Here is a 651-nt window from a genome sequence, read left to right on the forward strand (position 1 = left end):
TGGATAAATTGAGGCAATGCTGGGCCTTAGTTTCCTCAACTGTAGATAGAGTTGTACTAGATTGTGTGTGTGTGTGTGTGTGTGTGTGTGTGTGTGTGTGTTCCAGCCCTAATATTTGGTGAATAACTAACTGATCTCTTCCTTTATTCACCTTTCAGCTCAGCTCCAACAGCTCCTTCTTAGGGAATGGCTCTCCTAACACTCCAAGCTTTTCCTTCTTAACACTGATCTCATTTTGCAATTATGATCTCATTAGGGTGACCGTTCCATAAGTGTGGGCCTCTCCTACCAGATTGTAAGCAGCCAGGAGGGCAGGAACCAGGACCGCCCGGGGTCATCATTGCATTCCTGGCACTTAGCACAGTGCCTGCCGGCACATCATAGACACACTACAAGACTTTTGAAACAACTATCGCCCAGATAATATACTTCTTACTGTTCTTCCAAGTTGCTTGGCATTTTCAAAAGATCTGTAAGTGGAAACATCTTCTTTTAAAATGAAGCCTTTGGAAAGTACCCAGCAGGGTACCATCTTGGGGGACAAATAATCCACTGTCTAGATAAGGACAGACAATTCTTAGCTCAGTCACAGGCTGCACAGGCAGCCAGCAGCTATTTACCTTGATGAGCATAAGGAGAAGACAACGAATA

This window comes from Pteropus vampyrus, unplaced genomic scaffold, assembly GCF_000151845.1.
Source record: "Pteropus vampyrus isolate Shadow unplaced genomic scaffold, Pvam_2.0 Scaffold34, whole genome shotgun sequence".
In the NCBI taxonomy this organism is placed as follows: Eukaryota; Metazoa; Chordata; class Mammalia; order Chiroptera; family Pteropodidae; genus Pteropus; species Pteropus vampyrus.